The sequence below is a fragment of the Ambystoma mexicanum genome, chromosome 4q (genome assembly GCF_040938575.1).
Source record: "Ambystoma mexicanum isolate Mex_15411 chromosome 4q, UKY_AmexF1_1, whole genome shotgun sequence".
NCBI lineage: Eukaryota > Metazoa > Chordata > Amphibia > Caudata > Ambystomatidae > Ambystoma > Ambystoma mexicanum.
This window is the reverse complement of record NC_090928.1, coordinates 778065795-778081222: the sequence shown is the minus strand read 5'-3', so window position 1 is coordinate 778081222 and position 15428 is coordinate 778065795.

Below are 15428 nucleotides of genomic sequence, written 5' to 3'. Positions count from 1 at the left end.
TTGCCATGTCCGCAGGGAGAAGAAGGCCAGTTGTTGTGTGCGCATCCCCTACCTGAAAACCGGTCTGGACGAAGGCATCCCTGCTGGTGTGGCATGATGCAGTCATCTGGGACAGGATTAGACACATGCACCTCCGCTGCTACCTGTGCTGCCTCCTATCCCTGCCCCTGGACTGCACCACTAGCACCAGTGGAATCCCCCCTCCAGGCCCTGTGCATGGGCCTTACACGGTCTCCTCCTCAACCAAACCCCCCACCAACCTGGATGACTCTGTGCCATCTTCCTCCATAAGCCCCTGTGGGGTCTCAGCTGCCGAGGAGTCCACCTCCGACCTCCGCCTCTTGGACCTACCCTCGGCAGCTGCGGCCGCGGATGCAGCACCAGACTCCTCACTCCCTGAAGAGATGACAACATGAGAGGGGAGCTGGTCCTTGCGTCTCCAGCTGGCAGTGGGATCCCTGCCGCTGTGCTCCACTGCACCGTCTCCGCCCTCTTCATCAGTTGACGCTGCAGACAGGGAGAGACAGAACACAGGCATCAGGGCACTGTAAAATGCTCTGATGCACACAACAGTTGCACATGAATGGCAGTCTCAAACTTCATAGATGACATCACACTATGGCTGCCCATCGTATGTCCCACTGGATGCAAGTTGCGGATTGTGTGAGTGCATTCGGACATGAGGTGCGCGCAGTTCAAGAGTGCAAAAAGCGTTGGGATGACCTCCGACGCTGTACTAAGTCGAAGCGTGCCTCCAATTATGCCATGACTGGGTTGACTGGCGGTGGGTCACCAGCTCAGGAGGAAGACCTTACTTCGGATGAGTCAGTTGTTGCGGAGTTCATACAGGCAGGATTGGTCGAAGGAGTGGGAGAGAGATGCAGGACTTAGATGCCCCGTCCAGGGAGTGTTGTCGCCTGTTTGTCCAGACCATGTGTGTTTTGCTTGTGTGATGTGTTGTGCTTGACTGCTAGTACATGTCATGTGTACATGGTTCTCATGTGCGAGTCATGCAATGCTTCACTGATGTGTGGCTGCTGTGCAGCATGCTGGACATGTAGAGCAGATGGGGACTGTCCTCATCACCACACTTGCACCCTACTCACATGCTAGTCACCCGGTGGCCCCTCTGGTCCATGTTCCAGCTCACTGGCCCTTCTGCATGTAGCCTGGGGTGTCTTTCCTCTGAGCACTGGGACTATGTCATTGCATGACTGACGTGCATGTGTGTTCTGCCTGCATGCGGCTACTCCACATAGGCATGTTTCCTTGCCCCTCCAGCCCCCTGCACCCCAATTTCACCATATCACTGGTGTGTATCATGTTGGAGTACTGCAATGGCCTGTTCAAGGCTCCTGTGTACATGCACACTCCCCCCAGCCAACCTGCCAGACACATACAGTGGGGTACATCATTTGTCCTTGATGCAGGGTGTCTCACTTGGACTGTGCAGATGGCAGATGCTCTGCAGGGACATGAGTGCCCATTCATGCGCCATGTGCATTCCATGCATGCCCCTATGTGTCCTTGACTGGATGATCATTGTAGTACGTGTCCAGGATGACCTACATTTCATGGCATTGATCATCCATTCATACTCCACATGGCGGGTGTGGTCAGGGACGTGGCCGGGAAACCAGGGAGTAGGGGGACTCCAGGGTGTCCAGGGTGGCCGCAGACAGGGAAGAGGCAGGAGTGCGCCAGTTTGGCACGATGTTGTGCCACATGTTGGTGCAGTCATGCCACCACCACCTGTGGTTACGGGAGATGCAGCTCTTGCATCTGGCACTGGCACCCATGTGACCCAGCAGTCTGTTTCATCGACTGCCACGGGCTCAAGGGTAATGGTAGCTGCAGGTGGGCTGCCAGGCTCAGGGTGGGCCAGCGCATGCTGTGTTGGCACCGGAAGAGTCCCTGGATGATTTCCAGGATTCCAGGAGGCACAGGGTAAGTGCACGCAGGGCTGTCCTGACCGAGGCACACGTCCCTGGGGCAGTATTGTCATCTGCTGCCCTGAGCAGCAGGGTATCGGCAAGTGCATGGGCAGATGCAGCCGACACCACCCCGGCTGTGAGTCTACCATCCAGGACAGTCCCGGTCAGTGACCTTATCACAGCAGATGTATCTGCGCAGGGTCAAGTCAGGGGCACTCAGCAGCCACCGATGGAAGTCAGGGCTTCCATCATTGTTCCACCTGCCACTCCCTTGGTTCAATCCACCAGCACCACTGCCCATACTGATCAGGGTGGCATTTGCCAGTCAGGGTCCAGACCACTGTCCAAGAGGAAGAAGGTTGCAGCTGCAGTAGAGGCTGGGACCCCAGACACAGCTCTGGCCTCCGGCACATCGAGGAAGAAGCCTTTCTGTGTGCAGGAACTGGACTTCCTTGTGGACTACGTGCGGGACCACAACCGTGATATGCTAGTGGGGCCGAATTGTTACACTACGGCTGCCCATCGTATGTCCCACTGGATGCAAGTTGCGGATTGTGTGAGTGCATTCGGACATGAGGTGCGCACAACTCAAGAGTGCAAAAAGCGTTGGGATGACCTCCGACGCTGTACTAAGTTGAAGTGTGCCTCCAATTATGCCGTGACTGGGTTGACTGGCGGTGGGTCACCAGCTCAGGAGGAAGACCTCACTTCGGATGAGTCAGTCGTTGCGGAGTTCATACAGGCAGGATTGGTCGGAGTGGGAGAGAGATGCAGGACTTAGATGCCCCGTCCAGGGAGTGTTGTTGCGTGTTTGTCCAGACCATGTGTGTTTTGCTTGTGTGATGTGTTGTGCTTGACTGCTACTACATGTCATGTGTACATGATTCTCATGTGCGAGTCATGCAATGCTTCACTGATGTGTGGCTGCTGTGCAGCATGCAGGACATGTGGAGCACATGGGGACTGTCCTCATCACCACACTTGCACCCTACTCACATGCTAGTCACCCGGCTGCCCCTCTGGTCCATGTTCCAGCTCACTGGCCCTTCTGCATGTAGCCTGGGGTGTCTTTTCTCTGAGCAATGGGACTATGTCATTGCATGACTGACGTGCATGTGTATTCTGCCTGCATGCGGCTACTCCACGTAGGCATGTTTCCTTGCCCCACCACCCCCCTGCAACCCAATTTCACCATAGCACTGGTGTGTATCATGTTGGAGTACTGCAATGGCCTGTTCAAGGCTCCTGTGTACATGCACACTTCCCCCAGCCAACCTGCCAGGGGTACATCATTTGTCCTTGATGCAGGGTGTCTCACTTGGACTGTGCAGATGGCAGATGCTCCGCAGGGACATGAGTGCCCATTCATGCACCATGTGCATTCCATGAATGCCCCTATGTGTCCTTGACTGGATGATCATTGTAGTACGTGTCCAGGATGACCTACATTTCATGGCATTGATCATCCATTCCATGCCCACTCTGGCTCAGTCGTGCATCACGCACATGTTTAGGGTGTCACAGTCTGTGCGGGGCACAGGCCTCCCCCTGTTTCAGGCCCCCTGACTCCGTTCAACTGGTGTAGTGGCTTCTGCACACATGGGTGTACTACTGAGGGTTCATTATGTGTCCTGCTTACTGTCCCATTATCATCTGCTGTGTTGTCAGTTGACTGAGATGATGCAATTGATGCTAGTCCACACTGTCTGCCAATACACAGGTCTCTGGTCACCCTTTCGCTATTATGCAATGGCTCCCTTTTCACTTAGGCGGGGGGGGGGTTGCTTGTAGCCATGCAACCCATTGCATGCACATTGCACGTGATGCCTGAACTTGCCCTTACACTGCCTTCACGTTTATTGATAGACATCATAATGTACTACTTCATGTAGATAGTGGGCAACGTACACATGTTCTGCACTGCATCAACCCACTTCTGAGCCATGTTACACCATTCTACATGCCTACTCACTGCTGCAATGTCAATGTGACCTGGCATGTATGGTCAGATTTTCAACCCTTCTCTGTCATGAATGCCATGCGCACAGGTGCATCCTGTGACACATGTACTCAGTATTGCAACTCCCTAGTGGTTGTTTAGCAAAGTTGATTGGTCAATCTGCGCCCTATACCAACTGGCATAGAGCGCAGATTGCATTTAGCCTGCCAATTGGGTTGTAATGACTGTGTAGCTGCATTCATGTGTGTATGTGTACAAATTCGCATACATCAAAACAAGCAGCGTTGTAGCTGCTTGCTTTGCTGTATTGGATGCTGTTCATGTTCACAATACAGGTATATGGGAGGAGGGGTGTTTTTGAAAGCTTTCACATGTACATATGCAAGCAGCTTCAACGTTGTGTAGTGCAACATTGCGACTACTCACTTATGTGTTTGTGAAAGTCTTCATTTACACATTCGTCTTCTGCAGCTTTTTTGTTGACTGACTAATATGTAGTTGAATGACGTTAATGCTGGTGAGATTTCTGCATTGCGCACGTTATGTTGAACTGGCATGATCCTGAAGGTGCACTGTTGTGCATTATGTGTACGCCCAGGCCCACTTAGCTAATATGGTGGGGCATGGGCGTGGAGATTTTACACAAGGAATGATGGAATAGGGCACATGCATAGCCCAATGTGCTCAATCAGGCTCTGAGGGGTGTTGTGGAGGCCTCATGTCCTGCAGCTCATGACGTACTGGGCGTTATGGTCCCTCATGCCTGGTTGCAGGCCTTTGCTTTGCTTGGGACATTTACTATGCTGCAGATGGATGGAGCTATATTGCTGATGATGCTTTAGTGATGCATGTCTACATGCATATTACGTGTGTCATTGTGTGTTTGGATTCACTTGCAGCAGTGGTCAATTTGCAGTTCAGACATGCTTATGGTGTGTTCCATCTCTTTGTTGCATCTGCCTTTTCTGCCTGTGACATGTGCCTGACAGAGGTGGTGTCTGATGTAGTTCATATAGTACATTTTGTACTTGTGTAGGTTTTGCTATTTAGACACATCCATTTCTGCTTTTGGGGTGTGTTTGCATATCAGGGCCACTGGATGCATGCCAGGTTCTCATTTGTGTGTGACATGTCTGCTTCATGTGTTGGCTGTCAATGTGATGTCTATGTGTGTGTGGGTTATGTGCTTCTGACATGTTTTTTTCCACTTTTCAGATGATGACGCAATGGAGCCAGAGGATGGTGTTGTCATGCCAGGCACAGGGTTGCTATCACACCAGCAACCCAGCACAAGTGGGGTTCGTGGGGTGGTAGACCACGAGAACCCATGTAAGAGGATTCAATCCAGCACTACAGCCAAGTCAATGCCTAGCTTGGGATACTGAATGAAAAACCCTTATTGATATATCTTTATGTCCAGGTTCAGATTCTGGATGACAACCCCTGTATAACACCCCTCTCTTAGAATCCCCCTGAGCCAAGAAGTAGATCTGTTTGCAAGTTTAAAAGGTTTATTTGACAAAAAAAATTAAACAGTATATATATATATATATATATATATCACACTTTTATAATGAATTAATAATTGAATATCACACTTAATCTGAGCAGTAATCAATAATGGATAGTCTGGCACTAGCACACTTCTTTATAATCAATGATGAGTGGGTATAGGATGGATAAGATAGCAACAATACTTTTATGGTTTCAAATAGATGCCAGGTGGAATGAAAATGCAGTACAGAAAATAACTTGATAGGATTTCAGCAAAAGACAATGTAATCACTTTCTTGGACAATTCACCCCCCCTTTATGCAATGTAAGGAGATGAAGAGGGGAGCACTCAGTTCTTAGGAATGCAATCAAATAGAATTCAGTTCAATTCCCTCCCAGCAGCTTATACAACAGATAGGAGTTTTGAAACACAGGCAAAAGCAGCTATCTTTTTACAAGTAAAGAAATCGGGCCAAATCGCAAATCGCGGCAAAATTTGCGAGTGCGTGAATCGTGATTACGGCAAAAGTATAAGGAGTAGCAGGTCGGTTCTAAGCTTGTTGAAAAGCTGAGATTCTAAGCTTTCAGAGGAAAGTTAAACCAGCCCAAACGGCTCCAGAGATACGGACGATTAAATAAAGGTAGTTTTTCGGATTTAAAGTAAACTCAAATTGACAGGTGACAGCTTTTAAAAATGACAGGTGACAGCTATGCGGCTGCAGAATTGACAAGTGACAGTTAGGAGGCAGTTCTACTTAGATTAAATAGATTGAATTATATCACTGGAAACTAAGAGATTTGGTTTCACACCGTCCTAGCTGTACTCACAATGTATTTGGAAGGTCTAGGTCTCACAGATCGGGTCAAGATGGCTTCGGTTCTGGTTTCGCCCCGGACGGTCTCTGCGCACAGCGTCTGGTCTCTGCTCTGCTGGTCTGGTCTGACACTGCTCCTGGCCCGGCTCCTGGATCTCTGGGTACAGCGTCTGTGCACAGCTCCTGGATCTTTCTGCACAGCTTTCTCTGGACACAGCGCTGATCTGCACGGCTCCTGGATGCTGCTACCGCTATTAGGTTTGCTGGATGCTGAGGCCTGCTGAGAAGAGTTCTCAGTTTGTGGGTTTAGGCCCTTGCTTTGAGTTCTGAATCAAGTTCTTTGGAGTTTTAAAGTCTGAGTGTTGGATCTGGTATCTTCTGGATGTTGTGTGGTCCGGCAGAGCGTGTTGCAGCAACTGGATTTGAATGTCCTCTCTAGCTTCCAGTGGCTCTTTTTATGTCTTTTGAAAGTGGGTGTGTGTGCAGCATCACTAGCCAGCCCCTCTCTCAACTGCCCATTGGTCAAGCTTTCCGCACTGCTTTGATTGGGGGAAGGAAATGTGTGGCATGGTGATGCTGTTTTATGGTCTGCAGAAAGGATACTCCCCTGTCAAATTGCACACAAATCTATATTTGACCCAAATACATTTTTGCACAGGTACACATTTGTTTAAAATTACATGCACCCATCACATATCACATGAGGTATACTCTGATCAAACTCTGCTCTTCCTGGAGGCTTGCATTCAAAAATGGCAACATATTTTCGATTTTAGTGGGCTATGCAACATTGGTTTGTCATTAAAATGTATACAAATGTGCGCAAGGCATGTATGCATTTATATAAGGAAGTGTCAGATTTTTAACATGCATACATTTGGAGTGAAACCCTATTTTCCGCTAGCAACCCCCCAGATAATACCACCAGGTCCTAAAACCTCTTAAAATGTGGGCAGAAAAACCACAAGAATTATGGTATCATTTAGATAATTTTGACAAGTCCGCACCATGAGTTATACATCTTTCTTAAAATCATATTGTGGCCAACAGCGGTGTGTCTGCCCAGGTCACATGGTGTAGAAACCAGTTTATCCAGTTTCTGCCAAGCTCAGAGACCCTGCCCCTCCCAGCTTCTGCCAAGAGGAAGCTATTTTACGGCCCCCCAATAAACCATTTGCCTGGGCCCTGGAAGGCCCATTGTTCAAGAGGAAGCCATTTATGACCTCTCCCCAATAAACCCTTTGCATGGGTCCTTTGTTTAGTCTCTAGCAGTCCCTTGGTAATTCAATCAGAGAGGGGTAACCTCCCCTCAGAATGCAGCCAGGCCTGAGAACTGCTGTGGATCCAGTTTCACTCCAATTGGGGGGAAGGTGTCAGGCAGAATCCAGTTCCTTAAGCCAGGCCCCAGCTAATGTCACTTTTAGTTACCCAGTTTTCTGCATTCAAATAAAACTAACAATTTTTACACATGGAGCTAGAATGCTGATTCTAAGTTCAAATCTATGACATTTTAACAGTGACAACTATGTGGCAGTCACAAGTCTGTCCCTCAGTTTATTTACACATTTCGATTTTTGGTAATTTTAAATCCAGTTTCAGTTTAAGCCGCTGCAGACCTGCAGAGCTCAGCCAGTCTTGTTATAAACCTTCAAGTCACTTCAGAATATAACTTTACATTGTATCCACCTCTCAGTAAGTCTTTCTTTGGCCTGCTTTAGGTTCATTTATTCAGTTTTACACAAATGTCTGGTGTTGTTTTAAAACGCCGGCTTTCTGATAGTGGTGAGCACCAGTATTGCAGCCATTTTTGGGATCTGCCTTGGATTCAAGCATTTCAAACAAGAGATATTACATGGAAGTATATTCTCCAGGTTCAACACATGGCACTGGTGTTTTTCCTTTGGCACCCATTCCACTCATGCTCGCACTGGTGGGTGGCAGGTTAGGCAACCATTTTGGTGTGCGCAAACTGCGTGGTTCTCCTGGATTCGGGCGCACATGTGGGCTTTTTGGCCATCTTGGATTTTCTAAGCCCACAGCACCAAATGTTGCAGCATGATAGCTCAAACGTGGGTCAGGACACCCAACAAAGCCCCCCCACGCGACTGCACTTTGAATTTGAGTCGATGGGGAGTCGGGTGCACAGAAGGTGATGACCCACGCACTGGTATGTCCGCATAATCTTCTTCCAGTTCTGCAAATGGCACAGTTCAGCATCTTTTCCTCCATCCGGTACTGATCGATCGGTTCTCCTCGCCGGTCCTGATGGGAATATTGGGCGGTACCCCGGGCCCCTTGGGTCTTTGCTCCCAGTCTCCGGATCATCCTCCTTGGCCAGTCTCCAGGTTTTCTTTCTCCTAGGACGACAAAGGAAAAGCGGCAATACCTATTCATGGACATTTCTCCCCCACCATTGATATAGTGGGGTGGCGCATATATTTTAGAACTCAACAGATATGAACATGCACATTTCTTTTTGCATTCAAAAACGAAAACACCCACATTGAGAAACTCAGAATTTGATAGGCGATATGTAGGATATTTTAAGTTACAACTGAATTAATCTGAGACAGTACCCTGTAGGATTGCAGAGGATTCCTCCAGTTGTTGCAGAGTGTGCCTGGGATGGCAACACTTCAACTGGTTAATGTGGACCCACTTGTCTTCCCCCTCTGCCAAAGGACCTTTAGGAATGTGAATCTTGTAGGCCACAGGGGAGATCTTGTCTATAATCTCATAGGGTCCCTTCCATGTAGGCAAAAATTTTCGCTGCTTTGCCTGGTTTCTTTGGAAGTTGTATAAATAGACCCGGTCCCCCACCTGATATTCCTTCCTGGAAGTTTTCAGGTCATAGTGGGTCTTCATACTCTCGGCTGATCTTTCTAGATTCCGCTGAGCATAGGCAAAAGCATGCTGAAGGTGTTTCCTTAAATTCTCCACATACTCATGAGTTGTGGAGGCATTTATCAACGTTTGCTCTTGGGTTCTGTAGAGCAAATGCTGAGGAAGCACCATCTTGCGTCCAGTCATCAACTCAATGGTGACATTTTGGTTGCAGATGAAGGTGTAGATCTGATGGCCATTAGGACCAGAGGTAATCGGATATCCCAACTTGGCCCAGAATCTGCCACAAACTTCTTTAATATGCTCACAATGGTTCGGTTATATCTCTCTACTGCCCCAGAAGAAGCTGGCCGGTAAGCAATATGTAACTTCCTCTTGCCCCCCAGTATCTCCCACATCTTTGTCATTACTTCACTGGTGAAGTGGCTACCCCTGTCTGACTCAATTCTTTGAGGTAGACCAAAACGGGAAAAGATGTGGTTCATCATCAGGGCAGCTGCTGTTTCTGCCTTGCAGTTTGGGGCTGGGAGACATTCCACCCACTTGGTAAACAAGCATGTCACCGTCAACATGTACTTATTTCCCCTAGCAGAGCGAATCACAGGGCCTACAAAGTCAATTTGCAAATCTGACCATGGGAGTGTCATTCCCCTCTTTTGGAGAGGTGCCCGGTGTGTGAGGGATGTTGGCTGAAATTGTGCACACACAAGACAACCCTTCAAATATTGGTTGAGGTCCTGGCCCATGTGTGGCCAGTATGCAACCTCTCTTAAGATTTCCAGTGTTGTGTGAAACCCCCTATGACCGCCGGTGGCCGCATCATGGGCGTGACTTAACATCAGGCTTCGGAATGTGGTAGGAACCACCCACTGATCGTGGCCAGCTTTGGATTTCCTTACCAGCAAACCGTCTTGGATTCGGAACATTTTTGGACATTTCATCAACACTCTTTGGTCCTCTTTCCCAATGTAATCGGTATCCGTCAGGGGAAAGTTCTCAGGGTCCTCAAGGTGTTGGTAAAACTTACCAATAATTGGATCCCCCTTCTGAGCTGTAATTAAATCAGCATCAGGGGTCTCCTTACTCCATTGGGCAGTTGAAAGATCATTGTGAGCATTTGTCTGGGACCTAGTGATAGCAGTGACCTGGATTTCCCCCAACTATTTCGATTAGATCCCCTTGGATGGCCCTGGTTTTGGCCAGCTGATCAGCTAAGTCATTTCCAGTTTTGTCTGGTCCCTCTACTTTGGAATGACCCTTGATCTTTTTCCAGTAGATGGCCATCCCATTCGATGTGACCAGATCATCAATGTTTTGGATTAAATTCCCATGTTTCAAGGGTTTGTTATTAGCACATAACATGCCTCTGGTTTTCCAATTAACCATGTGCTCCACGAACCCGTTCCGTACATAATCCGAATCTGTGATTATGACCAGTTCGTGGAGTTGATGCTGGACAGCAGTGAGGATGGCCTGATGCACAGCCATCAATTCTGCCACCTGACTACTTCGGGGACCAATTTTGTATCCAGCGGAGGGTTCTGGGAACTCCTTCACCCATGCATTCCCTACGCCAGCCACCAGTTCTTTCTCCCCGTCGTTGTCAACATGGTAAGAGCATCCATCCACATAGACAGTGGGCATTCCCTCACACTTGTCTTCTTCAAAGACTTTGTGTGGGGAATTAAGGTATGCCTCCATGTTGTCCTTGATTTTTAGACTTTCGTCCTCGAGACAGTTTTCTCTGGCACAATCATGCAAGTCAGCCAGAGCTTGCGCGAGGGGACTCTTCTTGTTTTGGCCATATCTGACCTCCACAGGAAAGCCTTGCATTGACAGAATCCAGGAAGTAATTCGGGAATTACTCACATTTCCGGCCCGGATTCTGTCACTTTGGAGATATTGCAGAGGCTGGTGTGGAGGCTCCACTATGATGTGTTCCCCATGGATGAACGGGCGGTAATTCTTCAATGCCCACACCGTTGCCAGGAGTGCCTTCTCACAATCGTTGAATTTTTCCTCCACAGAGGATAAAGTTTTGCTCGCATAGGAGATTACTTTATTGACCTCGTCATGCTTTTGGTATAATACTGCCGTCAAGCACGTATTAGAGAATCCTGTCTCCAGGAAGAACTCCTTGTTTCTGACAGGGTAAGCTAGGCAGGGCGCTTGTGAGAGGCTTCTTTTGAGTTGTCTTACTGCCTCGGCTTGTTCTGGACCCCATTCCCACTTGACCCCCCCCCCTTCAGGAGATGAATCAGGGGTCTGGTGATCTCTGCGTAGCCCTCAATGAACTTTCTGCTGTAATTAGTCAGTCCAAGGAGGCTCCTTAGTTCCCGCAGAGTTGTGGGGTCTTTCAGTTTCTGAAGTGCTTCCACTTTCTTTTCCTGGGGACAGAGACCCTGAGGAGTAATCTCATGCCCCAAGAAATTAACACGGGTTCTACACCACTGTGTTTTCTGAAAGGAAAGTTTTCCTCCAGCGGCCCTCGACTGGGTCAGAACATAACGGATCTCCGCTATGTGTTCCTCCACAGATGAACTTTTGATGAGGACATCATCTACATAAGCCAGGTTACCCCTTGCACCCAGGTCGGGCATGGCCTTGTGTAGAAAAATGTTGAATTCATTGCCAGAGTTGAGGTATCCGAAGGGAGTCCGGGTCCATGTGTACTGCTGGCCCCCAAAGGTAAAAGCCAGCTTGTATTGGTCCTCCCTCCTGACAGGCACAGTCCAGTATCCATTGGTCAGGTCTATTGCAGTGAATACCTGTGACCCCTGGATCTGGGCCAGCCCTTGGTCAATGTAGGGCAGAGGCCATCGGGAAGTATGGACCCGTTTGTTGAGCTCCCTGAGGTCGAAGCAGAGTCTCCACTGGCCATTTGGCTTCAATATTCCCAGAGCATACACCTGCTTGGCAGGAGATGTTTGGAATTAGGTGCTTCCAGGTCCATTTCCCATTTGTCTATCAGTTTGAATGTGGGAATGGCTGGATCTTTTGGGAGTTGGCGGAACATGGCTTCGCTGATGAAGCTCTTACCATTGTTCACACACACTTGAGCGAGAACAGAGTCCTTCCCATCATTTAACTGGACAGGGATGAACAACTGCTCTCCAATTTGCTGAATATCAGCCAGGCTCTGAGCTGATTTCACATCTTTCTGGACGATAGGAGTGGGAGTTTCTGATTGTGGATTGCTAAAGAATTTCAGGGTGTTTCCTTCCAGTGTGGAATACCACCTTAAACTGGAAGGAAGGTTGATTTTCAGAAATAGAGAGGACCCCCCATCACCAGTCTGTTGTCCTACTGCTATTACTGTCACGTCTGGAGTTTGGTTGTTCTGGAAGTGAAATTCTACTTGGTCAGATTTTTGTTCAATCATGTGGCAGGTGCCGTATAAACTAACATGGTTGACACTCTGTTTTAATTTTATTGGTCGGCTAGTCTGGGTCCAGAGGACCTTGTTTACACAATCTATTAGGGGTGACAACCTTCTCAGGAGGTTGTTCCCTAGTAAACAAGGGGTGCTCTCTGGAACCACTACTATGACCGGGTGTTTCACCTTGTATCGCCCAATTTTAATGTCCAAGTCTGCAGTCCCCTCAACGGGAATTTCCTTCCCGTCAAAGTTCTGCAGTTGTCCAGGAAGAGAGGTGAGAGGAATTCGGTAATTCTCCCCCCTTCCTGCATTTAATTCCTCAAAGGCCCTTTTGGACAGAAGGGTAGCTTGGGATCCAGTGTCCACCAGTGCCAAAATTGTACCCTGCCCCTCTACTTGTACCGGGGCATAGTATCTTCCCTCCTTCTCCTCAAGGGGGTACAGATAATGCACATTTTTGGACAACTGGTGGGCTAATTTTCTGGTTTTGGACATTGCTAGAGAAGAGATTTGGGCAGAATTCTGTGGAGAGTCTTGGGAATCTGAAAGAAAAAGTTGGCAACTGGAGATCAGAGCCATGGTGGGTTCCCCTGGTTCTGGTTCCGGGCCGCCCCCCTTTTTGGAGGCAGTCACCAGGATGGGTTTGAACCAGGGGATTTCGGTATTGTGGGTTCTGGGATGAGATGATGGGCGGCGGTAGCTCAGTCTCCATATCTCCCTAGTCTGAATTGGCATCCCTTGGGACCCATTTTTCCTTGGGAGGAGTTCCCCCATCTCTGAAGGAGAAGATCCTTTTCCCAGGATCTTCTGAGGATCCCTCTCCCTCAAATTGGAAGAACTGCACCTCCTCCACAGAATGGGCCTGTTTGGGTCCTTTGTTTTTCCTACCCCCCCTCTGCTCCTTGGGAGGCAGGCTTTCAGGGGCAGGGGATTTTGTTTCCAGTTCCTGGTTTTCCAGGAGCTGTTTACAAGTTGGGAAGGAAGCTTCCTCCAAGGCTTTACACCCCCCTTCCCCTTGTGCCTCCTCCCTGGGAACTGGTGGGTTATCGGGGTGCTGCCCCTGTCATTGTTCTGGAGCACCAGGTCCCGAGTTTGGGGCATTCTGCGGTGGCATGCTCAGCTGAGGGTTCTGTTGAGCCCTCAGTATGTGACCCAGATCTCGTGCCATATTTTGGACCTGGCGCTCAAGTTGTGAAACCCGCTCAGGCTGATACGGGGCTCTATTTTCTCCCCTGGGCTGATCCCGGGAAGGGTAGCTATCCCTTCTCTGGTAGTACCCCTGGTTGGGAAGATTTTGGTACCCCTCCAGCCTTGGCCTCCCCTCTCCCGGATTCAGTGGTCTGGGCTCAGGGAATTGGGGAAAGAAGGATGGATGATTTTGGGGCTGAAAGTTGGGTGGATACCTGGGGAAAAAGTTCTGCCCAGGGTTTGGAGAATTTCTGCCCCCCTGTGGGAAGTTAGGAGGGAAGTTTCCCGGGTTGGGTGTCTGGTTGGATTCCCCCCCTTGGGCTGGAGGAGTCCACACATAACCCAGGATTGGGCTGTTTCCCTTGTAGTGAGGACTTACATAGTCAGGAGAGCGAGGGACCCCATTTGTGGGACTACCTCCTCGACTCCCTGTCTGTGACTGGCCCGAGGGATTTCTGGGCTTAGGATTATTAGGTGCAGGTAGGTTTTTAGGCCCCCCCATCCCCAAGTCTAAAACGGGGGCAACCTTTACCTCTGCCACCTTAGCAGCAGCAGGGGTGCTGTTGGTTTTGGGGTTTTTGAGCGCATTATTTTTATTTTCTATGGGCTTCTGCACCTCATAGATCTGGGTAGCCTGTTCAATGACCCAGTCTAAAGATCTTTTCTCGTGAAAATCTCTCACGAGCTGGGTCATGATGTATTTGGACAAGGCATGGAAAAAAGTATTGATAAATTCTCTGCTGTCTGTGCGCACCCTTCTGGTGGTCTGCGCAAAAGCACACTTTAATTCTTGCACAAACTCTTGTGGGGCCTGATCCTCCCCACACTGCAAATTGTAGGCTGCCTTGCGAGCCTCTTGGGGATTTCTGTGAACAGAAAAATGTTTTAATATGGCCGCCCTATAGGTTGATCACCTTGAATGATTTTGGCCCTCCAGCCCCATAAAGAAACTGGAGTACTCTGGGGAGAATGTCCACTTTACATATTGGATACAGCTTTGGCTGTCCTTCAAATGAAAAGTCTCCATCATTTGCTCATAGAGCTCCAAGTGTTCCCAAAACAGAATACTTGGCGTTCTTATGATAAGGCGTGATGACACTCCTGATTGCCTTAATCTGTTTCAATGGGTCCTTAAGCAAGGCCCTTTTTGCCTTATTGGACTTTTTGGTTCGGGTAACCCTGGTCCATTCATCCTCTGACTCAGAGGTTCCTGTCTGATCTTCCAGGTTTTCCCGGATTCTGCAAGCCTGGGAATGGCTGGCAGAATGTGGGGACTTGGTCTCCTGTGTCCTGCGCCGTTCAGAGGAGTCTTCAGATTCCTCTTTGCTGCCAGGATTTTCGATGGGTACCCCCCCCACTGACTTAACTGGGCAGACGTTTTCAGGATGCCCTTAATGGGCCTACTCTCCTGGGGTTCTCCTCTAAATTGCACTGTGCTTGGGTGCCCATACCCGGTTGCCCGCCCCTCCATTCCTGGGTGGTACTGGCCTATGAGCCCCATACTTTTAGCTGGATAGTAATCTGCCATCCCTGTGGCCCCGTGCTCATGTGCGCCAGGCAGCATGGGGGTGGCAGAGTCCAGGGACTGGGAGAGATGAAGGCCTCTGGTACTAGGGCTCCTGAGGTTATGCTCAGGAGTTTCTCTTTCCCAGCGAACCTCATCTCTATCCGCCCCTGTTACCTGTTGCAATGCAAGATCCTGCGCTTTCAGTTCCTCAGTTAAGGCCTTACTAGACTCTATCAGTCTCTCCTGCATCGCTTCCTGTTGCTGGAGCCTATCATTGTGCTGACAGAGAGCCTCATTCTCTCTCTGT